The sequence below is a fragment of the Pan paniscus genome, chromosome 7 (genome assembly GCF_029289425.2).
Source record: "Pan paniscus chromosome 7, NHGRI_mPanPan1-v2.0_pri, whole genome shotgun sequence".
NCBI lineage: Eukaryota > Metazoa > Chordata > Mammalia > Primates > Hominidae > Pan > Pan paniscus.
In genome coordinates, this window is record NC_073256.2 from 65807910 (window position 1) to 65832500 (window position 24591).

The 24591-nt window shown below is 37.5% G+C and overlaps 1 protein-coding gene across 8 annotated transcripts in view; it reads left to right on the top strand.

Annotated features, from left to right (window-relative positions):
• SNTG1 (syntrophin gamma 1) overlaps nucleotides 1-24591 on the top strand; it is an 865234-nt gene that overhangs the window by 239660 nt on the left and 600983 nt on the right. For 6 of the 8 annotated variants that reach the window (XM_034966056.3, XM_063606752.1, XM_034966057.3 and 3 more), the window contains one exon: nucleotides 10899-10973. The exons of the other annotated variants lie outside the window; for them this stretch is intronic. The gene's annotated coding sequence lies outside the window, so the exon portion shown is untranslated. The remainder of the gene's footprint in view (nucleotides 1-10898; nucleotides 10974-24591) is intronic. 8 annotated transcript variants of the gene reach the window in all.

Genomic DNA, 24591 nt, shown 5'->3' on the forward strand with positions numbered 1-24591 from the left:
GTCTCATCTTCTGAGAAAAATTTACTAATCTTTAGGGTTGGAAGAACTATTTCTAGATAATACTCACCTGGAGCCCTTATGGAATTGAATTCAATTTCTGACACATAAACGTTGTTACAGCAAATTGACTTTCAATAATATCTGAAATTTTTGTGTTAAAGGGATGATATAAACAATATCTCTTCTAATGGTAACTGGCAACCTTTTGTTGACTTTTGAGATGAATTTGAAAGGGAAAATGCTATTGCTTTGAAACAATTACCTCTTTCCAAGAAAAAAACCCTCTCAGTTTTCTTAAAGGGTCGTATGGATTGCTTAAGATTAGTCCTCATCACTTAGAAGCATGGACATTCTTTTGCTTTTTTGTGCTTTCATTTTATATCACAACTAGGATAGCTTCTAAGATTTACATTTATTGTGAATGAAATGTAAATAAAATAACATAGTGTATTAGTAAATTTCCCTGAATAACAAGGCATGTGATTTGTGATCTCTCTGAGTCATAATGTATTTCTGAAATCTCCCTTAGAAACACTATGCACAGCTAATTATTGCCTTATAATGTATCCTACAGATTTTGAACCTGAAGTCATACTCATACTTGTATCAGCTTATTTGATACTCACAGGGCTCTTGCAGAAGCATGGAATAGCTGTAGTACTTTTTTGGGAGCACAGAACTTGGGCATAGGACATAGACTGTAGAGAATATTTTTTGGAGGAGTTTTGAAAACAACTGGACACAAGCCTGGAAGAAGGATAGGAGTCTGAGAAGTGTGGGGAAAGGGGAGTTCAGGCAGACACAGCCGCCAATGAGAGGGACCACTGCTGCAAAGAGAGGATTTCATATTTAGAGAATGGCAATGACTTTGGAATAGTAAAATAGAGGAGATGATATTTTAATGTCAAGACTTATAGATAGATCATTAAGGACAGTGAATATTATTCTAAATGATACTGATTGTGTCCTGAAGATGATGATGATCCATGAAAGAACTTATTGTTGACGAATCACATGATCACATAAGTTGAAATTTTATGTTTCAAAAAGATGACTTCAGCAGCAGCGCATAGAACAAATCAGGGATTTTATATGGAACACTATATGATCAGTTTTTCATGATTATGGAAATCTAAGCAAGGAAAAATAACAGGATAAGCTAAATGAGGTAGAAAGACTTAACGAAAGTACACAGTTGGGAAATTATTTGGAGATTTTAGTAGAACTTGACCCATTGATTATATAGGGCCAAAGTGAAGGAAGAAATCAAATATGAAGTTCAGTTTCATGGCTTGGGGCATGAGAGTTGTGATGTCACAATTAATAGATTACATGGAAAGACAGGCATGTTTTCGTAGGGAAAGGCTAACTTTCAGTGTCCATGTGCTGATTCTAGGGACTTTCCAAGAGGACCTGATAGTGTGTGGTGCATGTGTTGTGTGTGGTGTATCTGTTGTGTGTTCTGTATGTGCATCTGGAGTTCAGAGAAATCTCTGGCCTAGAGATAGAATCAGTGATTGGCCCTTGAGTGCATGAGGTAAGTATAGATTTGAAAGCCCTTGTCTAGTGAGGGAAGCATTCCCACAAAAAAGGTATGGAAGAATCAGAAAAAAAAAGAAAAAGAAAAAAAATGTCACCCAATCAAAACATCCTGGATAGCAGCAATATTTAAGGGGCGAAAGGAAAGACCACAAATTAGGTTAAGAGATAATTGTCTTTAAAAAAACACAATTCATTCCCTATTTTGCATTAATAAAGCATATAATCTTAGACAAGCATTCAAAATCCTTCACAACCTGGCCTAAACTGCTTTTAGAAGAATGAAAGAGAGGGGAATGATATTTAGGGAAAGAGAAAGAGAAGAAGGAGGAGGAAGAGCAAGAGGGAGAAGAAATGCTGTGTGATTTGTGGTTGAATTGAATTGTACAGTGTCAGGGAAGGTGGAGAGCTTGACTTGACTGCCACTTGCTTGGCAGGACAAAATAAGGAATTGAGATACAATTAGTCACCCTGGTTCTTGTCAAAGCAGCTCTGTGAATAACCTGAGAGCAGGAAAATAGTGTCACAAAGCCAATGGGAATTGAGGCTGCCCAGAGTGAACCCTGCAGCCTGCTGGCTATAAGAAAGCACCGGCCGTGCCTGGTGGCTCATGCCTGTAATCCCAGCACTTTGGGAGGTCGAGGCGGGCGTATCACGAGGTCAGGAGATGGAGACCGTCCTGGCTAACATGGTGAAACCCCGTCTCTACTAAAAATACAAAAAATTAGCCAGACGTGGAGGCGGGTGCCTGTAGTTCCAGCTACTTGGGAGGCTGAGGCAGGAGAACGGCATGAACCCGGGAGGCGGAGCTTGCAGTGAGCCGAGTTCGTGCCACTGCACTCCAGCCTGGGCGACAGCAAGACTCTGTCTCAAAAAAAAAAAAAAAAAGAAAAAAGAAAGAAAGAAAGCACCAGTCCCTAGCAGAACTTCATCCTCCATCATGCTTCCCTTCGTTAGCCCGCTGGATCTCCCGTTGAGGTGCTATCTAATCTAGGACATCAGGATAGGAAGGGGTATTTACGTCACATGTGTGAAGCTGAGTCCTCTGTCCTGATTGACATCAGCCTGGCCATTCCTCATGATTATGCAATGATGTGTTCTGCTCCTGCCATCTGCTCCCACTGCTGTTCCTGGAGGTAAACATGCCCCGGCTATCCCAGCTTCAGAGCATGCTCCTCTTACTGCCTCATGGGAGCCTGGACCCAGAAACTTTCTCACATATTCTATAGCAAGGCACAGCCGAGATCACCATGAAATCCTTAGGAAGCCTTTCTAATGGCTTAGGGCAAACAGAAGGGGATGGCATCTGGTGTCATGTGGCTGCTTCCAGGATTCATGGTTCCAGTCTTTTCCCATAGAGTTGCTAACTACCTGCTTCCATAAGCAACTGGCTAGGTCCCAGTTCACTCTTCAGAAGAGAGGCCTCTCCCTTCACCCTCCAGGGAGGCCCTTTCTGGTCTCTCTGTAGATTCTATCAACTGGGAAGAAAGCAACTCTCCTCAACTCAGCCAGTTATTCCACCGCCGTTTAGTGAGACAGACTCGTTTCACCCACAGAAACTAAATCCCATATTCTCTAGTTTTAAATTTTGAAAAATGTCTTCTCAACCGTAACCTATAACCTATTGATTAGAAGACGACTTTTCTGTGTCGCTTTTACTGTTGCTTCCGAGTATTCCAAAATATAATTTTTCCAAAATTTATGTCTTCCAGTTAGAATTCCAAGTTTTTTTTTTTTAATAGACAAACTAAGTATTACAAATTTCTCTTCAGGAATTTTCTTTTTTTTTTTTTAGACGGAGTCTTGCTCTGGCGCCAGGTGGGAGTGCAGTGGCGAGATCTCGGGTCACTGCAACCTCCACCTCCTGGGTTCAAGTGATTCTCCTGCCTCAGCCTCCCAAGTAGCTGGGACTACAGGTGCCCGCCACCACACCCGGCCAATTTGTGTATTTTAATACACAACAGTATTTCGCCATGTTGGCCAGGATTGTCTCGATCTCCTGACCTCGGGGTCTGCCACCTCCACCTCCCAAAGTGCTGGGATTACAGGCGTGAGCCACCACACTCGGCCCATGAATTTTTTTAGTAAAATTGATTTGCTTTTATAATAGAAGATTATTTAGACTGTAGTTTAAAATTCTAAATGGAACATGACAAGTTTAAGAATTCAAAAATATCACTTGTTGGATCCTACCTTTTCAAGATAATGACTACATCTTTACAATTGCTGCCTTTAGCACTGCAAATTATTGAACTGACAGACTGAAATCTATGGGTTTGATCTACCTCTTGTATTTGCTTTTTCCTCTTATCTCTCTTCCATTTTAATGTTCCCATTGATCTCAGAGACTTTGATAGAAAGACACAATTTCTTTTTTTTTTTTTTTTTTTTTGCTATTTATCATCACGGGCTTGCTGAATATGCTTAAACTATGGTCAGAAGTAAAAATGAACAGAAAGCTAATTTTTCACAATGCTTGTCTGAAATGGTCAAGGAGAATAGAACATTACTCTGCTGCTATTCAGATGCTTTGCCATGGCTGGTACAGCGTGATGCACAGTTACAAAGAACTTTGCGTATGAACATGTTCTGTTCCAGTACCAAATTCTGAAAGGGGATTGCTTTTTTCCAGAGAACTGGCAATTCTCCATTGACAAGCATGAACAGTGGATAACAAAGCAAACCTTGTTTACTGGTACTTATTCATTTAAAGCTCTATCAGGCAATCTGACTGAAATGATAGTTTTGTTCTGCAAAATCAAAAGATATTTAAAATTAGATAGGTTGTTAAGTAGATAATTTTTAGTGAACACATTTTAAATTACTAGGGGATATTTGGTTGCAACTCTTTTTGTGCATACAACATATTACATGTCATAATATAAATTTCACTTATTTATTTGTGCCTTGTTTTCTTTCCCTGCTACATTCACAGACCCTAGAAGAGCGCAAGGTCCCTAATATGCACTCAAATATGTAGTGAATGTGTAAATAGAAGTAACTCTTCAAAATATGCAACTCTTATGTTAACAGTTGGGAAACTCTTTGGAAAAAATATTATCTCCAACTATGAATTCTACTGTTAAATACTTATTATGCTCCTTGGCTTTATTAAATGGTATGGCTATACAACATCAGAAGATAAAGTTCATTCTTCTGAATATTACTCTAGCATTTTTGTCAAAGAATGAGTCATCCCTTATTTATAGGTTTTTAAATTTGCTTTTAGCTTATTTTATGTATGTCATAAATTAAGACAATAGTGACTCTAACTCATAGAAACTATGCTTCCCCCTCCCCAGCAGGAAAAATAATCTTTCATCTCCCACACACACACACAAAAAATGTTGAATTAGGTGTCAGGTGTTTATACTATTTTGGATAGAACAGTGTTGAGTTCTGCTTTGATGAGCTTCACAGGCATAGCTTTGCTTACTGAAAAGAGAGCAATTAGCTTCATATTGCTCGATTTAATTAAGTGAGGTCAATTTAACTTAACGTTTAGTCTCCATCCCCAGCCAGAGATTCCCATTCACCTTGCTCCAGCAAGTTGTCAGAGTGAGAAAAGATTAATTTTCTATATCACAGTGCAGTCAGTGACAGAGATGAGGCTTTAGCAAACTGATGTTTGGATGTACAGAAATCATTTTTGCAGGTAGTGATTTATTCAAGCAAGAATCAGGAAAATGTCAAAACGTATCCAAAAATTATTTTGTGTCCTGTATACTGATGTTTGCTGTAGAGTTTGTTCATCCTTGTACTCATCTCCAGATAGAGCTTTTGTATCTGGAAAGAGTACAATTGACTTAATATTGCTTAATTTAAGTGAAGCAATTAAATTTACGTCATCTTCAGCCACGGACACTCATCGACCATGTTCTGCATATTATCTGCTTGAAAATTGCTGCCACTATGGCCATGCCATTTTTATTTTCCTTCTTCAGTGATTTACAACTATAATTTTCAGATAGTAACAGAAACCCTGGATTGGAAAACCTTAGTGGTTCCTAAAAAGATCGAGATATATGTTGATACATACATTTGTCATATAACCAATGGGCATTACTAGTTGAACCTAAAGTCGCATTGTAACTTAAATGTCATCCAATTATGCTAAATAAAAATATCTTTGAAATAAGGAAAGCAAAGGAGTCTGTTTCTAAACCAACTTTTCGTATATGTCACTCAGGTATTGAATCTTGTGTATGTAAAACCTTTCATATCACATTCCTTCAAATCACATTGACCTCTCTGGACCGTGATTATATGTAATGGTCCTGATAAGAAAATATATTTGGCCAAGTGCGGTAGCTCATGCCTATAATCCCAGCACTTTGTGAGGCCTTGGCAGGCAGATTGCTTGAGCCCACGAGTTTGAGGCCAGCCTGAGCAACAGAACAAAACCTCATCGCTACGAAAAAAAAAAAAATACAAAATACAAAAATTGGCCAGACATGGTGGCATGCGCCTGTAGTCCCAGCTATTCAGGAAGCTGAGATGGGAGGATCCTGTCAGCCTGGCAATTCGAGGTTGCAGTGAGTCATGATCACACCAGTGGACCCCAGGCTGGGCAAGTTTGCAAGATTCTATCTCAAAAAAAAAAAAAAAAAAGTGAAGAAAAAAAGAAAAAATAAAGTAAATTTGTTTCACTCAAGTATTATTTTGAGAGAGATTTAGAAAGCCATTAATTAGTTTGCATATCATTATGATTTTTTCTAATAATTTAAAAATTACCTTAGATAAGTATTATTTTAAAATACATGATTACTTAATGAAGGAATCTAAATTTTAACTTATAATTTGATGTTATGTGGCTACTTCTTGTGCTTTATTTCTCTTATTGAAATGTAAAAATATAATTTAATTACAATTCCTTTAATTTGTATAATAACACTTAAGCAAGTTAAATCATTAATAATCTTTTTCTAAAATGTTTAATATTTCCCAACTTCCTGAAAAAAATCTACACATCTTTAAGAAGGACCATATTTGTGAAAAATTATAATTCCCAACTATTAATTTTATTGCTACATACTTCATACAAACACAAACCAGTTTACATTGTTAACATAAAGACAATCAAATGTAAATAAGGCCACAAATTGTAGATTTACTATTAAGACCAAGTCATTCCATTCCTTATATTACTGCCATTAAGTAACAATTTGTTTTTTTCTCTAATAGTAAAGGAAAGAAAATATGTACCTCTCATCTGAAGATATGCACACACAAACACATAAACAGAGTATACAGTATAAGATGCATTTTTCTTGTTTTACTTTAGTGTAATAGTTGACAAAGACAAAACCTTAACACATCTGTGTGTGTATACATGTATATGCATGTGTATATATATATGTATATATATATGTTATAAAGCATATTAATACCAAAAGAATCTGTGAATCTATTACCCAATATAAGAAGTGGAGCATGACAACTGTAGTACACATGGTTTTTACTATATTTGTATTTTATTCTATTTTCCTTTAAGAGATAATACGAGTTGGAGTTATATTCAATATTTCCTTTACTTTTTAAGAAACTTTTAAGATTTTAATTAGTCATAATTTCTAGGAAGTTGCAAAGAAATCTACAGAGAGATCCAGTGTACACTTCACCCAACTTCTCCCAAATTTAACATCTTGCATAACTGCAGTACCTGATTATGAAAAGCAGGAAACTGACCTTGGTACAACCCACAGAGTTATTCGGTTACACGTGCACTCGTTTTTATGTATAAGTCATTTTATCATATGTATATTTCTGTGAAACTTCCATCACAACTAAGATATTTAACTTATTAAATAATATGCCAGGCAGAGTGATTGTTTCACATTTTTATATAGATGAGGAGTATTTTAAAACACTTATTTTCTTTCTGTAACTTTTCCATCTTTGTCATTTGTGGTTGATTTGTTTTCCTCAGTGATATTTGTGTTTCAGGGTTTTCAATGAACAATAATTTCAATGAATAATTTCAGTGAATAATAATTTATTTCACAAAAAGACATCATAGGGCACACAGATGGTATGGTTGTATCTATATTAAAAGACTTTGAATAACTGACATCAATAGTGTATTTTTAAAACTCACATGTATACTCATATTTCACACTTAAATTTTCCAGTTAAATTCCTAAGTCAAAAATGAAGTTCGACTTCTGCTTCTGAGAAAACTGGAGTAGGAGCAATTCTGATTCTTCCTCCCACTTAAATGCAACTTAATATCTTGGACATCACATAGAGAAAAATGTATAAAGACCTAGAAAGGGAGGGAGAAGGCAGCCCACTCTTAGGGAGCTCAGAACTGGGAAGGACATGGTGGCAAGAGCCCTGGTATTTCTTATTTGCCTCACATATTCCAGTTGGATAGAAACTTAAAATCCCTCCGTTATTCTAGTTCCTTGTTAAGTAATACATTGATTAACCTACCATTTTTAGATTTTTATTTACTTCATTAGCTGTAGTGAACTCTTCTTTGGACTGTCTGTGTTTTGGTTTGTAGTTTTTATTTGATTTCTTCATTTCCCTCACAGTGTTAAGTTAAAGCCTTTGCAGAGGTCCCAACTAGGAGCTGAGTGTAGTGGCTTGCACTTGTAATCCCAGCTACTTGGGTGGTTGAGGCAGGAGGATCACTGGAGCCAAGGAGTTAGAGGCTGCAGTGAGTTATGCACTGAGTGTTCACCCACTGCACTCTATTCTTGATGACAGAGTGAGACCCCATGTGTAAAATAATAATAATGAAGTAAAAATAAATGGGTAATCGTGGAAATGAGGGTGGTAAATATGTAAACAGAAGACTCATCTAGCCATTGAACTTCCTTTCCCTTTTTGCTCTTCATATTTGCACCTGGGGCTGTGAGAGTGGTGCTTTGGACATTGTGTTCTAGTTCTAATGTCCGCTCACCTCTGTGGCTATAGAGACCAGGAGCGAACCAGCCTCAGTGACGACAGCATGTTGTTCTTTAAGTAATGTTCCTACTTTCACACCTCAACATTGGTCCTTTGGAACAAGGTTACTTTTTTTTAATTCAAGAGGCTTAATGTATATTTATTATTTCATAAATAAAACCCACAAATACATCTATATAAAAAAATAAATAAATGGAGAAAATCAGATTAGTCTAAAATTATTTCACATAAAATAACTAAGGAAACAACCTGTGAAAAAACTTAAAAGATATGATAATGATTCCAGTGCAATTAACATTATTTTGACACAACATCTAATTCTGAACTCCTTATCATGTAAATTAAAAACAAATCTGGAATCACATGTATGACATATGTGGGGATACAGTAATAATAGAGTGAGGCATAAGATTTATCTCGTGCATTGGTTATCTATTGCTGCATAAAAACATGTAGCAAACTTAGTCATTTAAAATAGTACTCTTTTGTTTCCTCATAGTTTCCATAGTCAGAAGTGCAGGCATGACATATCCAGATTGATTCTATGCAGTCTCACAATGCTACAATTGTAGTGTCATCCAGGCTGTGTTTGCATCTGGAACACGGGGGTTCTACCAAGCTTGTTTAGGTTTGTGGCAAAATCCAGTTCTTTGCATTTCTAGGACTGAGGTCCCCACATTCTTGCCGCATGCTGGCCAAGGGCTGCTCTGGGTTCCTAATGGCCACCTCCTGGAGGACTTGGGCATGCAACCATCTCCACAGGGCAGCTTCCCTCTTCCAAAGGCACAGGAGGATCTGTCCCAGCTTGATCCTCTGACCCTTTGTAGGAGCTCCCACCTGATTGATCAAGTATGGCCACCCATTTAATCTCCTTCAAACTGATTAATTCAAAATTGACTGATTTGGGAGATGACAGCTACAAAATCCTTCCACCTTTGTCATCCGATGGAATCTTAGAACAGGAGTGAAATCCACAACTGCCACAAGTCCAGTCCACAGCCAAGAGGCATTTCAGGGGCAAGAATCTGGGGGCCATCTGTATTAGTCAGGGTTCTCTAGAGGGACAGGACTAATAGGAAATATATATATATATATATATATATATATATATATATATATATATTTCCTTTTACATATATATAATGGGAGTTTATTAAGTATTATTAACTCACACAATCACAGTGCCCCACAATAGGCTGCCTGCCAACTGAGGAGCAAAGAAACCAGTTTGAGTCCCAAAGCTGAAGAACTTGGAGTCTGATGTTCAAGGGCAGGAAGCATCCAGCACAGGAGAAATATGTAGGCTGGGATGCTAAGCCAGTCTAGTCTTTTCATGGTTTTCTGCCTGCTTTATATCCTGGCAAAGCTGGCAGCTGATTAGATTGTTCCCATCCAGATTAAGGGTGGGTTTGCCTTCCCCAGCCCACTGACTCAAATGTTAATCTACTTTGGCAACACTCTCACAGACACACCCAGGTTCAATACTTTGCGTCCTTCAATCCAATTAAGTTGACACTGAGTGTTAACCATCACACCATCCAAGAATTATTCCTAGCACATCTCACAAGATTTATTCTGGTTAAGGGTTCTCGACTTAGCTGTGCTTCAGGTTTTGAGGGAGCTTCTTAAAAATGCATATTTATAGGCCTCTATATGAATCTGATTCAGATTCAGAATTGAACTCTATCTCCTCAGTTATAAATATTATTTTCAATAAGCTACAGAAGCAATGCTTATGGAGCCAGCTTCATCCCCTTGAGACTTCTGATAACCACTGCTCTATTAAATATAGGCATCTCACCTGCCTATCATTGATTATAGTATTTTCAAAACTACAGTTGAGTTCATGAGGGGCCAAGTAACATAAACGGGATCTTTAAAAACTAAATGACAAAGGCAGAAGCACCACTCTAGCCTCTAAAATTAGCAATCTGTTGCTCAAGTCTTCAATTACAGTATGTTTTAAGAGGTCAGCCTGCCCCCCACCACCAGAAAACTGAGTTAACAGCTAAGTCTCATAAAGAAGTAATCACTTCTTGGCATTAAATCAATAGACTATTCCTCACAATGAATGCTTTTAAATATTATCACTAATTTAAACTTGGAGTCTGATTCTAAATTTAGATCCAAGTCTACCTACTGGCAAATGATATATCCTCTGGTACTCCTTTTGAAGTCAATTTCCCCAAAGTGTGTTCTACAGAACTTAATCTTGTGGCATTAGTCATTTGGAAAATATTACCTCATTTGGTCTCTAGATAATTTACAGGGATTTGAGCTATTCCTAGAAATTGACAAGAAAGTGTGGAAAATTGTGTATGATTTGAGTGTAAATAGCAGTCTTGTCTTCCTCATGGGTAAAGTAGATACATTTCAGTGTGTAGATTTCATCACTTCTATTTTTGAATGCTCATAGGACTTATTTTTTTTATTTCTGCATCTAGACTGCTCTGCAGAATGTTGAGATTGCCCGAGAAGTGACCCCAGCAAAAGAAAAATATTGCTGTACCTAAATTCAAGTAAGACCATTACTTTGCAATAACGTATCATGTGTAAATTAGTGGAAAAAATCAACTGTATTAGTCTACACTTCTAAGAGACAATTGTTTTCTTTGATATTAATCGTTTTGAAGCCTCTTTCTCTGTTCTTGAAAAATGACAAAAAAAAAAAAAAACCTCTTGTTATGGAAGGAGTAGAAATATTCAGAACGTATCTCCATGTTTAGTTGTAGTTACACAGCATTTTGGTGTGTCTTTCCACAATGTTTATTTAAACAGCTATGTTGAATTTGTGTTGTTTCTTTAATAAGCACTATTTATAGGAATGAGAAAAATCATTTAGTTTTTCAAAAATACCCTTTATTAGGTGAGGGATCTGTGTCTCTTCATGAAGATGGTAACTGGAGTTACACATTTCAGTGAGCTGCGATTTTCTGAGAAGGGCAGACACTCAACAATGGGGAGTGGGTTGCGATGCTTGGCAGAGTGATTATGAACTGTCACGTTCTCTTTTGTTTGTTCAGAGGAAGGAGTGAATGAGGTGAAATTAGTACAATGAATCAAATTCCTTCAGGAAGGGAGTGTGAGTCAGCATGGGTGATGCAGGTGGATCAATGACCTTGTAGTAGAATAAGTGTTACTTTAGGAAGGAATCATACACTATTTGTTGGAAGGAGGTGAACATGGCTAGAAAAGGTTAGGATTGAAGTCACTAAATCTATTTTTATAATAAGCTGTCACAGTATTTTTGATAGCTTATGTCCTTACAGTCCAAGGACTTGTAGTACGGCTTTAGTAAGATTCATCAAACTCACTGATATATGTTGGGTTTCAATGAGTGCCAGTACTGAAAAGTATACTGGGTGCTTATTTATGTACTCAATTATACTTAAATGTAGTGTAGAAGTGGCAAGATTCTTTGAGTGTATCATGTGTTATAAAAACCATGAAACTTTATAACTTTATGTAGCCATGCAGATTGCCTATTAAAGAGATTTCTAGGCTGGGTTTTCAAGGACTATGGCAAGTTCTGAGGCACTGAGGATTAAGCAATTAGGCCTCAAAGTTGTCCTGTTTGCTACCTATTCTGTTAGACATGGAAGCCACATTGTGCTGTTTCTTGTCATGGATGGGTTGCTAATAGATTGATTTCCCTCACCCAATCTGATCCTCAAATTATTCAGGTAGATTTTTTAAACAATTATCTTTTTAAAAAATTTTACCTTAAGTTCTGGGATACATGTGCAGAACATGCATGTTTGTTACATAGGTATACATGTGCCATGGTGGTTTGTTGCACCTAACAACCCATCATCTAGGTTTTAAGCCCTGCATGCAGTAGGTATTTGTCCTAATGCTCTCCGTCCCCTTGGCCCCAACTCCCAACAGGCCCTGGTGTGTGATGTTCCCCTCCCTGTGTCCATGTGTTCTTGTTATTGAGCTCCCACTTACACATGAGAACATGCGGTGTTTGGTTTTCTGTTCTTGTGTTAGAGTGTTGAGAATGATGACTTCCAGCTTCATCCACGTCCCTGCAAAGGACATGAACTCATTCTTTTTTTATGCCTGCATAGTATTCCATGATGTACATGTACCACATTTTCTTTATGCAGTCTACCATTGATGGATATTTGGGTTGGTTCCAAGTCTTTGCTATTGTGAATAGTGCTGCAGTAGACATACGTGGGCATGTGTCTTTATAGCAGAATGATTCCTAATCCTTTGGGTATATACCCAGTAATGGGATTGCTGGGTCAAATGGTATTTCTGGTTCTAGATCCTTGAGGAATCACCACACTGTCTTCCACAATGGTTGAACTAATTTACACTTCCACCAACAGTGTAAAAGTGTTAAACAGTTACCTTTAAATTAAACAATGTATTTTCATCATTCATGTAAACTCAGAAATTTCCGAAGCACATTTTCCCCAAAGCAAAAATAACCCTTTCTAATGCATTATAAATGCCATTATATACCCAATGTTTTCAAGTTATTTTTCATTGCTAGACCTTTTTTCTTAGTTAAATATGTACTTCAAATAAAATCTCATAGGGGAGTCCAACAGATAAAAGAGGAAAAAAGAAGCATTTTTAAAATTTTTTTATTTTTATACTTTAAGTTTTAGGGTACATGTGCACAACGTGCAGGTTTGTTACATATGTATACATGTGCCATGTTGGTGTGCTGCACCCATTAACTCATCATTTAGCATTAGGTATATCTCGTAATGCTATCCCTCCCCCCTCCCCCCACCCCACAACAGTCCCCGGTGTGTGATGTTCTCCTTCCTGTGTCCATGTGTTCTCATTGTTCAGTTTCCACCTATGAGTGAGAACATGCGGTGTTTGTTTTTTTTGTCTTTGCGATAGTTTGCTGAGAATGATGGTTTCCATCTTCATCCATGTCCCTACAAAGGACATGAACTCATCATTTTTTATGGCTGCATAGTATTCCATGGTGTATATTTGCCACATTTTCTTAATCCAGTCTATCATTGTTGGACATTTGGGTTGGTTCCAAGTCTTTGCTATCGTGAATAGTGCCGCAATAAACATACGTGTGCATGTGTCTTTATAGCAGCATGATTTATAGTCCTTTGGGTATATAACCAGTAATGGGATGGCTGGGTCAAATGGTATTTCTAGTTCTAGATCCCTGAGGAATCGCCACACCGAAGCAGCAGCGAGTGATCTAGAACTTGGCTGCTCTGTCACTGCCTTCATTTCTTCTAAATCCATTCCCATTCCCCAAACCTCCAGACTAAATGGATATTCATATTTCTCCTGTGATTCCTTGGTTTCTCAATCCTTAATTTGGAAGCACTTGTGGAAGAATCAATTGAAGGGGACAGAGAGCAAAGGATGGAAGCTGAAACTTCCAGAATTATTCTGGGCTAGCCATCAGTGGCCAAGCTGTTGCTGTGCAAGAGGGGGTCATTTATTCCCTTCTTAGAATTTCCCAGTGTCAGGGGCTGCTCTGCATGCTTTCACACTACCATTGTGCAAAGGCTTCAAAGTATCATGCACAGTAAATCCTGACTAAAGCCCAATAAGAGTACAGGTTATACATGAAGAAATGGAGAAAGGCAGTTGTAAGGAAAATAATGGAAATTCACTTGAGGGCGGCTGTTCTCATCCTCAAGCCACCTTCTTCTGACAATCCTGAAAAGTAGTTAATATTTTGTTATTTTTTAAAAAATATGGCAGGATGCATTTCAAGCCGTCCTCTTTCTTCTTAAATATATCTCTTTGCCTCTTCATGTTTAATTCATGCTCATATTTGCCCACATTTAAAGCTAGGCTGGCTTCACATTGGAATTGAAAATAGCCCTAGGAGCATGAGGAACCCTGAGAGCCTGGGTGTCCTCAGCTGTCACAACTGGGTACCTGCCCCTTTGTGTTTGCTGCCCTCTCTGCCTGGCTAGAGGTGGCCCCAGGCTTCCTGGGCATTTTTAAATTACTGAAACAAGAGTATTATAATAAAACACTTAACATTTTAATACATAGTTTTTTTTTTGCTATTGCTGCTTTTGTGTGCTTTGTGGATGTCTGAGGCCTCTGCCCTTGACTGCAATTGGTCCTTCTGCTGTGGCCTGCCCCTCTCTGTGTCACAAGTTGCAGCTGCTGACAGGATGCAACTTCTATTGCCCCATGTACCACCAGAATCATTGTTCAAATTCCCAGTACTCTCAGACAGTTTTTTGATTGAAGAATCATTGGCTTCACTTGGAAATCATCTCTATTTCTAGTGTTGTCTGTCACAGATAAAATGACAAATTGACCAAATGCAAGCAAGCTTAGCATTCAGCCCAGTACTGACTTCATATCCTGGGCAAGTTTCTGAATTCGTTCTGACTGGGACCCACTGCCTATTTCTCTTGTTTCCCAGATCTGACTTCAAAAGCTTCATGTAGGGAAGGCAGGTAAAGTCCTCAGCTAGGGCACTAATAGCAGTGAGGTTCCCCTAGACTGGAAAAAAAAGAGTGACTTGCATTTGTTTCCTTGTTTTATGTTTCCAGGAAAGTTGTATGACAGGGAAGAAACGGTAGTTTCTCCTTGTGATCTCAGGATTAATTGGTGTACCACAATGTATAAGGTCCAAATGAACATTTCAGAAAAATTGATCAACTGAAGGGAACATTTCTGTAGCTCCAGTTTGTTCATTTCAAAGACTCTCTTAGTTGAGAAAAGCCTAGCTACACTTAAAAATAGTCCCTTTTATTGTTCGTATTGTCTACCCTAGTAGGTATGAAGGGACTTCTGGAAGTTCTCAAGTTCTTGGTATTGCTTTCCCTCATGGGCAGATTAATCTAGGCTGCTTTAGTCTTGGTGATTCCATCTCCCCCTGTTCAGTCAAGAGAAGGTGGGACTGTGCCATGCAGGTAAAGGCCATTGGCAGCCTCTCAGGACTAAAAGTGTGGGCCTGTATTTGTGTTTGTCTGTGAAGTAGAGTCACAAGAAAATCTTTAGGTCACCATCAGACAACTGTGGTAATACAGGGAAAAGCAAAAAAGTCTCAAAAATTATTCTCATAAATCTTGTTGTGTTAAATGCTGCTTACAGTATCAAAGCTGCAGAACAGAATTACAGAAACTCTGGAGCATGGCAGCTGAAATGGTGGAGAGAGGTAGTGTCTCCCTGAGAGTGTGGGGCCCTCTTGTTCATATGACTTCCCACATCTGCTCAGTCCTGCCTTCTTTCCAAATTTCAGGGGTCTTCCTTGCCTTCAGGCTGGATTACCCCTAGTGATGGCTCTCACTACCCCATGGTTACCTTGTGTCAGCTGCAGTCAGTGCCTCATTCCCGAACATCCCTGCTTGCCTCCCTCTGTCCTGGATGCAAAAGCCAATCTTCACTTCAACCTCAACTATTCCCACGGAGGAGGAGTCACAGCTGTACAGTGTCTGCTCCAACCCCGTGGGACACACAGAGACCCTGGTTTGCTCAGAGAGGCTGGTTACAGCCAGCAAAAAGCACAGAGGCAAATGTTAAGAGGCAAACGTTGACAAGTGAAACAGGAGTGGGCGGGCTTCATGGAAACAAAGACTTACTTAGCCTTATAAGGCCCCTGCATACACAGCCCCACACTTAATTGAACGCTTTGACCTCTTTAACACTTGTTTGTTTTAATTTGCCTACATTCAAATGAGTGCTTTGTGTTGCAGTGTTCTATGGGTCTTGACAAATGCATATCATGGAACCATCATTACAGTGTCACAGAGAGGAGTTTCACCACCCAAAAATATCCCCTACGCTTCTCTTATTTAACTCTCCTCATTCCTGAACCCCTGGAAACCACTGATCTTTTCACTGTCTCTACCGTTTTGCCTTTTCTCAGTTGTCACATAATTGGAATCCTACAGTAGACAGCCTTTCAGAATGGCTTCCTTCACTTAACAAAATGCATTTTAGATTCGTCTATGTCTCTTGGAGGTTTGATAGCTGATTTTTTTCCTAAAAATATGGCATTCTGTGGTATACTCCGATTTATTTATTCATTCATCTTCTGAAGGCAGTTACAAATACAGCTGCAATAAAAATATTCAGACCTTACATAAGCTTTCAAATCCATTGGTAATGCTTAGTAGCATAACTGCTGCATCAAGTGGTAAGCTCTGTAGGGAATTGCAAAGCTGTTTTCCAATGTGGCAAAACCATTTGGCATTCTCTTTTTTGCCACTGCTGTCTTCTCCTTCCTCTACCTCTCCCTCTTTCCATTCCTCTTTTTCTTCTTCTGGTCTCTTCCTCCTCTCTCTCTTTTTTTTTTCTGTCACTTTCTGTCTCTCTCTTCACACACACGTGCGCACACACACACACACAGGGATAGTTTAGGAAATTGTTGGAGGTTATCTAACACTTTAGTTTTGAAATTAACAAATTGAGAAAGGCCATTATAGACAATACTAATTAATACAAATGAATTATAAAGAGAAGATACAATATGAAGCCTCTTCCTCAGGTCCCAGTATTAATTAGTCAATATCTTCCTCTATTTATCTGCAAAATCAAACCTATAGTTGTCCATTTCTTTCTTCTTGAACTTCCAGGTGTCCATGAATTCTACAACCATCAGCTCTATCAGCCTTCTTATGCATGTTCTGTTCGTTGTTTTTGTTCTTTATCATATCGAGATATATATTTGCCTCATCCTATAATCTCACCTTTCTCCCTGATGTTATCTCTGTGTGACACTCTGCCAAAAAAGACACACTTTCCCTTACTAAAACGTTTCCTATTTTGATGTAGTCATGCTTGCTTATTTTTACTTTTGCTGCCTGAGCTTTCAATGTCGTATTCAAAATAATTATTGCTAAGACCAATATCAAGAATGTTTTCCCCATGTTTTCTTTTACAAATTTTACTGTTTCAGATCTCATATTGAAATCATCAATTTATTTTGAGTTGATTTTTGTGTGTTGTATAAGAGTCCAGTTTCACTCTTTTGAGTACTGATTCCCAGTTATCCTAATGTCATTGTATCTTCTTTGTGGCCTTCCCAAAATTAGTTGACCATGTATGCTTGGGTTGATTTTTGGGCTCTCTACTCTGTTCCATTGGTCTATGTATCTGTTTTTATGCCAGTACCATATTGTTCTTACTACTGTAGCTTTGTCATGTAATTTGAAATCAGGAAATATGATACCCCAAACTCTGTTTTCAGCTTTCAAGATCTCATTGGTTATTTGAGTCTTTCATGGTTCCATATAACTTTAGAATGTTTTTCTGTTCCTGTGAAAATGCCATTGAAATTTTGACTGAGATTGCATTCAATCTGTATATGGCTTTAGGCAGTATTTGACATTTTAAAAATATTAAAACTTTCAATCCATAAACATTAGTTATTAAACTAAAAAACATTTGCACGGAAAAGGAAATAATCAACACAATAAAAAGGTAATCTATGGACTGGGAGAGAATATTTGCAAGCTATACATCTGATAAGAAATTAATACACAAAATACATAAGCAGTTCCCACAACTTGAAAGGAAAAAAGTAATCTAATTAAAAAAGGGCAAAATATATGAATAGACGTTTTTCGAAGAAAGACATACAAATAGCCAAACATATGCAAAGGCATTCAACATCACTAATTATCAGGAAAATGCAAATCAAATCACAGTAAGATATCACTTTACATCTGTTAAGATGGCTATAATAAAAATGACAAGAGATAAGAGGTGTCAGCAAGGGTGTGGAGGGAAGGAAACCCTTGTGCACTGCTGCTGAGAATGTAAATTGGAACAGCTATTGTGAAAAACTGCATGGAGTTTTCTCAAAAAATTAAAAACAGAACTACTGTATGATACAGCTATCCTACTGCTGGTTATATACCCAAAGAAGGTGAAATCAGCATCTGGTAGAACTATCTGCATTTGTCTTTTCATTGTAGCATTATTCACAATAGCCAAGATATTAAAACAACCCTAACTGTTCATAGATGGATGAATGGATAAATAAATTATGGTATATGTACATAATATAATACTATTCAGTCTTAAAAAAGGACATGCTGACATTTGCAACAACATTGTTGAGCCTGGAGGATATTACACTAAGTGAAATAAGCCATAAACAGTAAGACAGATACTGTATTATTTCACTTATATGTGGAATCTTAAGTCAAATACACACAAACACAGAGTGCAATGGTAGTTACTTGGGAGGAGAGGGTGTGGAAATAAAGAGATGGGAATCAAAGAGTACAAACTTGAAGTTATATAGGATGAATTAGTCTAGAGATCTGTGGTACAGCATGAGGACTCTAGTTCATAATACTGTTCTGTATACTGGAAATTTCTGAAGAGAGTAGACTTTAGGTGTGCTTACCATACATACAAAAAAGAAAGTAATAAAAAGTCTTGAAACTAGATAGAAGTAATATTTGCACAATGTTGTGAATTTACTAAATGCCACTGAGTTATATACTTTAATCAATTTTATTCTATGTGAATTTTACCTCAATGAAAAGAAATGCAAAAGAAAATGGGAGAAAACAGACTTCCTATTATACAAAACCCAAACATAAATCCCACCAACTTCAACACATTTTTTTTAGGTGGCCCATCTTAATTATTCCTTTTCTATCTTTCTATATAATAGCATTTTAGATTAATTTTGTTTGCGTTTCCCATCAGATTGTGAAGTCTTTTTTTTTTTTTTTTTTTAAACAGAGTTTTACTCTTGTTGCCCAAGCTGGAGTAAAATGGCTCAAGCTCGGCTCACTGCAACCTCCACCTCCCAGGTTCAAGCAACTCTCCGGCCTCAGCCTCCTGAGTAGCTGGGCTAACAGATGCACGCCACCATGCCTGGCTAAATTTTTTTGTATTTTTAGTAGAGATGGGGTTTCACCATGTTGGCCAGTCTGGTCTCGAACTCCTGGCTTCAGGTGATCTGCCTGTTTCAGCCTCCCTAAGTGCTAGGATTACAGGCATGAGCCACTGCGCCCGGCCTGTGAACTCTTGAAGAGAAGTCTTGCATTACTCCATTGCCAAGAGTACTTCTCCCTCCTAGTCACTTCACACAGCCCTGTCTGAACTGTGCTCTCCAGGGCAGCATTGTTGGTGGTGATTGCTCTGGACCTCACTTTTAGTTAACTTGATCTGACTCATGTCCTATGCTTTTACACATGCCCCATCCTTAAAACTCATTTCTTTGCACCTTGTGTGTCTCAGATCCTGAATCTGGATATTTGGACTTGATCTTTGTTTTTATTTTCCTAATGGAGTTTATCATAAACTTGACTGTAGTTTTATTAATTGCTTTAATATAATTTCAGGCTTCTTGCCTTTCCAAAAACTTATTCTCCAAAAGTAACCATTTGGTTAGCACGTGCATCAGTCCTACCTCCATGAATAGGTGGGGAAGGGCAGTCAGCAGAGTTTTTCAGGTGCTATTTCTGGGCTATACATTCTCATTTTATAAATTTAATTGGGTTTAACTGGTACTTACAATATTTATGTTTTCAACAAGTTATTTTGAGTATTTAAGGAAGAAAATAACACTAGTATAATGGATACTGTGATAATGTTTAAGGGATTTCATTTTTATCTTTAACTGTGTAATTGCTAGTATGCATAGAAAAATGATGAGAAAATGAAGCAAAATTTAATCTGTTAACATTTCTCAGTGATGGATAGTAACATGTAGAAAGTTACATGCTTATGAAATGTGATATTATCTTTTATTCTTTAAAAAGTTCAATTTGGGCTTTGCTGCATATTATTTCTTAATATGTAGAAAAAATAAGAAGGAAAGCTATTGATTTTCCTCTAGTATGAAAGAAAATCAATAGTGCAAGAAGGGCCAATTGACCAAGCAAAGAAACAGTTCCCTTGAAATAAATGTCATGACAGAATACAATAATTGTTAGGCTATTTAAAAACCAAGCCAGATTTTCAAAATTATTCTACACTTGTGTGTTACAGTATATAATGTATGAACTCAATGGAGCAAGTGGTGATATCATATTAAGAATATAATATTATTTTCTAAAGCAAGATCAATATGAAGATCTATTTTAGAAGAGTGTCATTTGCAGCATGAGCACCCCAGTCTAAATGCCTATGGGTTGAAGAGGCAAAGAATAACACATATATAATAATAACAACAGTCAAGTTTATGCCTTTTTAAAAATGAGAATGCACCATTCAGCTTTGATATAGATATGGTGGGTTATTTTATTGCCGATTGCACTTCTCCAAAGTTAGGTGGTGAGATAATGGCAGATCAACAACTGTATCTTCAGGTTTTTGTCAACTAATCCAAAAATTTTTTATGACATGACATTAAACCATTTTTATATTGCAGGGTATAAACACTATAAGAAATAAATCTTTAGTTGAGTAACATGTAATTAATAAGCTGAAAGAGATGAATAGGTACAAGATGCATGTTACTAAATAAAATATGTTTTATGTTTATGAGTACAGATATCCTAATATATTAGTTATAAAAGTAGCCCTATTTGTAACAGGAAGCATTTTTTCAAGAAAAAATGTGATTTGGCACTTGCATGTCTGTGTGTGTGCATGTGTGTGTACACCAGACATCTCTTAAAAGCTACTTCAGATTCTCTTAATTTCATCTGTTTTGGTCACTTCTTCCAGCTTCAGCCACTACTGCAGTGGTCAAGTTTCTGGAATTTGAAAAAAATTTATGCAAGCACAAGTGACCAGCTCTTCATCTTAAACCTGCATCCCATATCACTCCTCTTTTTTCTTCTGCCTGGAAATTTCCTATTGAGATGAGGCACCAACAAATGCTATGGAATTAATTGTCCATGAGGCAAATCTCTGACAACCTGGAGACTAGAGCCAATAAATGTATTATTCTCCCCTTTATCCTCAGAGACACCATCCCAAGATGATGTCACTGATGCCGCATACCAAGTGGTGGCCAACTTTACATTACATCCTCTCACGGTTTGCCCCAACTGACTGTAATGCCTAATCTGACCCATTCTGTTACCTTGCTCCTCCTTGCTTTTCCTGATCTCCACTTCCTTATAAACCACTGCTCCTTTGCTAGGCATTTCATCAGATTGCATTGCTTATTTGCATACTGATGACATCAACCTGGTCACTCTTGCTCATTTACTCAAGGTTTTAGTGTTTGACTAACAGTGTTTCTCTGCGCTATTTCTGTAAGTCTTACACTTCCGCATTCACACAGAAGATTAATTCCACACCCTGGCTTTCAGTGCTGTGCTGCTTCCCTCTCAGCTATTTGTGCATTTGTCTGCAGGTGCCCATTCCCTAAACTGTATGATTGCCTGTGACTGTACCATCTCCAGAGTCTCCGTTTTATAACTCTATATCCCATTTTTTTAGCCCACTTACCTTAGTTATGCTATTCCAGACTAAGCTGAAGACTTCCAGTCCTCAACCCTTTACCTTCAAGTGCCCATAGCACGTTATGGCTTCATTCCATCCTTATACAACTTAGATTCCATAATACATAAGTATAATCACCATTTACATACCTTCCCAGCATTTTTGCCTTTCTCTCCTTCCTACAGCACATCTGGAAAAATCTTAACCATAATTAAACTAAATTTCTATCTGCTTCCCCAAGTAGCAAAATATGACTCAAAGAAAACACACAACTATGTTGATGAATTCGCCTTCAACTTGTGACCCCCAAACCTCAGTCCAGTCATGACTCTTACTTATGAGTCATCATTTGTCTGAATTTGCTATTTATATCTATTTTCTCTCCAAACTTTCAGCAAATGTCCTTTATCGCTGTATTTAATAACCTTGCCTTAACTTTACTACTATAGTAGCATTAAGAAAAAAATTACTTATCTATTAAGAAAATCTACCAAAGTAGCTGCATTTGTTCCCATATCCCTTCTTACTATGAAGGAAATATATATGCTCCCATCTTAGCCAAAAATCGTTCACTTTTACATTGGATTCCATTTTTTTTCCATCCGCTTAAGGACTCTGCTCCTGAAATTGTATCTTACTTATTCAAGTATCAACAGTTTGTCTCTCTCTGCTCTATTTGTCTATTTCCATTAGAATACAAACATGGTTACATCTTTTTTTTTTTTTTTTTTTGAGATGGAGTCTTGCTGTGTCGCCCAGGCTGGACTGCAGTGGTGTTATCTCGGCTCACTGCAACCTCCGCTGCCCAGATTCAAGCAATTCTCCTGCCTCAGCCTCCTGAATAGCTGGGATTACAGGTGCGCACCACCACACCTGGCTAGTTTTTGTATTTTTAGTAGAGACAGGGTTTCACCATGTTGGTCAGGCTGGTCTCCAACTCCTGACCTCATGATCTGCCCTCCTTGGCCTCCCAAAGTGCTGGGATTACAGGCGTGAGCCACCGTGCCTGGCCTACATCTTAAAATTAAAAATAAAATTCCTCCTTTAACTCCACTTATTTCTGTAGCTTCAGCCTGAAATGTCTGTTTCCTGCAATCTCAATCTCTTCTAAGTGGTTGTAATTATGGTATGTTTTCAAATCTTCACATTTTAGTCACCTTTGAAACTATTACAAATAGGTTTTAACTCAGCATTCCACTGAAACCATTCTTATCAAACAAGCCAAGGGAAATTTAATATGTGTCCCAGTGAGTTTACTCCTGACTTGAAATATCTCCATCATTCAGATTCCTTTTTAATGGTTAAACAATATATATTAGTGCCCCAAATGTAAAAACATAAGGATTGGTATATTTTTGAGGAAAAAAAATTAAAATGTTCCTAGTTCAGTATTAAATATCCTTTTTGTGTTATTTAAGTATTACTGACTTTGTAAATGACAATTACTTATTACTGTGAAGATTCTCAATATTTTTATAATATAAAATTACGATTGTTCTTTTTTAACAAAACAAAGAAAAATTTGAGATTCTTCTTATTCAAGGTTACACTGTCTGACATTGATTCCTCTGAAGATGACAAATGTCTTCATAAGGTAACAGTGTTTTATAATATGCTTAGAAAATAGAATCAGGTTGATATGGCTTGCGTCTATATCCCCACCCAAATCTCACCTTGAATTGTAGTAATTCCTACACGTCAAGGGCAGGACCAGGTGAAGATAATTGAATCAAGGGGGCAGTTTCCCCATTCTGTTCTCATGATAATGACTGAGTCTCTTGAGATCTGATGGTTTTATAAGCATCTGACATAACCCCTGCTCGCACTCATTCTCTTTCCTGCTGCTCTGTGAAGAGGTGCCTTCTGCCATGATTGTAAGTTTCCTGAGGCTTCCCCAGCCATATGGAACTGTGATGGATTAAACCTTTTTTCTTTATAAGGTATCCAGTCTCAGGCAGTTATTTACAGCAGTGAGTGTGATAATGGACTAATATACATGTTGTGTTAAAATTTGTCCAAAGAAATACTGCTTAGGTCAAAACCTGATGCTACCATTTACTAGTTGTGATTCATTTGACAGTTTCTTAAACTCTCTGAATAAGTTCCCACATAGACCATACTGCTATGATAAACATAAATGTATATGTGAAAAGTGCTTAAGGTCATGTTTATCAGACAATATAAGCAAATAATATATGTTAATTGATTAACAAAAATCACACTTGTTTTTACTTTAAAGTTCACTAATAATTGTGGAAAATATTCTTTTTTCTTTTCCCTCATCAAACTTTTATCGATTAATTTATATTTCTATGAATTCATTTTTTTCTATATTATACAATGGAAGATAATATAGCACTATTGTTTTTTATTTTATTTATTTATTTTTCTATTTTACTTTAACTTCCAAGATACATGTGCAGAAAGTGCAGGTTTGTTACATAGGTATACATGTCCCATGGTGGTTTGTTTGCTGCACCTATCAACCCATCATCTAGGTTTTAAGCCTTGCATTCATTAAGTATTTGCTCTAATGCTCTCCCTACCCTAGACTCCCACCCTCTGACAGGTCTGTGTGTGTTGTTCCTCTCCCTGTGTCCATGTGTTCTCATTGTTGAACTCCCACTTAGGAGTGAGAACATGCAGTGTTTGGTTTTCTGTTCCCGTGTTAGTTTGCTGAGGATGATGGCTGCCAGCTTCTTCCATGTCCCTGCAAAGGACATGATTTCATTCTTTTTTATGGCTGCATAATATTCCATGGTGTATATGTGCCACATTTTCTTTATTCAATATATCATTGATGGG